Below are 1273 nucleotides of genomic sequence, written 5' to 3' on the forward strand. Positions count from 1 at the left end.
TGACCTTGTGGACCCCATTCCTCATTAATAGTACTGTTTTGCAGTGCAGTACTTGCTTCACAAAATTCTTTCCGTTGAATTTCAGCTTGATCACCGTTGTTGCAGGCTGATCTTGAGCTTTAAGCCAAACTTTCTGCCCTGTTTTCAAACTTTCTGCCCTGTTTTCAATGACACTGCAAACCGCAACTTCCCCTTTCCCTCTCTGGGCCAAAAGGAGAAGCGCCTCCGCCCTCCTGCTTTCCGTGACGTGAACGGAGTTTCTCTGCAGGGGAAGACCTACTCTTCCACAGCTGTCACTGTTACACCATGTCCATCAGCACCAAGAGGTACTCCTGACCTCTCTTTTCTGTTATCCATGGGGTCTGCTACATCCATGCAGACTGAACCTCTGGGTAATGTGCTCTTTGATGAACACCCTTCCAACCGTTGCCCTCGGCGACCTGCGTTGTATTTTCCACACACTTCGCAGTCCCTCAGCACGCGTTGGATTGTTTCACTGGGATCCAAAGTTCATTCTCTTCCAGCTCCTTACGGGTGGGTCGTACGCCTGCATGTTCTAGGGCCTCATGCACGCTCCGCACGACCTCATCCACGTACTCTTCTGGGACCTCCCGTCCTCTTGGGAGAACTGTCCCACTTCTCGATTCCAACAAAGACAACCTTCCTTTGATTCACTCGAGTCCATGTCTCAAATCCCTCTCCATACAGAATCACTCTCACTGGGGCTGACTGGAACAGGGATCTAGACAGGGATCTTCTTCTCTCCTGCTCTCATGATTGTCTTTGTCTTCGAGTTGCCTATCCCCCAAAGCCTCTCTTAAGCTATCGAGCAGGAATGGGTCTAGGCTATGTTGGCTGCTGGCTTCACATCTGGATACATGTGTTTATCCTCAGTAGAAGCTTTCCCTCACCTGTACTCTATACAGTTACTGCAAGGGTTGTGACTGACGGCCGGATCAGTCACCACTAACTCTATTCCCTAAGAGCTAGCCTCCCAAGTGAGCTATTCAGATCCTCACCTCTGTTTTTACTGACTTGGTTAAAGTAGGGCTCTACCCCTTCTCAAGGGGCGTGGCCCCACATTGGGCGCCACCTTGTTGTTGCGCAACACCTCCCCCCCCTTCTCTCTCTCTACTTCCTCTTCTGAGAGGAGGGAGATGTTGCTCCCAGCTCTCCGTCTAACGGGTCCGAGAAGCCTCTAACTCCGGAGTATTACTACAGATGAGAATATAGAGTATATTTTCCAATTATACGTTACAGACATTGTGATTAC

General features: G+C 49.9%; 1 long non-coding RNA gene across 1 annotated transcript; it reads right to left on the reverse strand.

The window, feature by feature from the left end:
- Positions 1 to 287: 287 nt before the first annotated feature.
- LOC107835357 (uncharacterized) lies at positions 288 to 1225 on the reverse strand. The gene is made up of 2 exons (XR_001661162.1): positions 609 to 1225; positions 288 to 362 (listed from the first exon to the last, which is right to left on the reverse strand). It is a non-coding gene; the product is annotated as an uncharacterized LOC107835357 (long non-coding RNA).
- Between the last annotated feature and the right edge of the window lie 48 nt (positions 1226 to 1273).

This window comes from Poecilia formosa, unplaced genomic scaffold (genome assembly GCF_000485575.1).
Source record: "Poecilia formosa unplaced genomic scaffold, Poecilia_formosa-5.1.2 Scaffold1935, whole genome shotgun sequence".
NCBI classification, from domain to species: Eukaryota; Metazoa; Chordata; class Actinopteri; order Cyprinodontiformes; family Poeciliidae; genus Poecilia; species Poecilia formosa.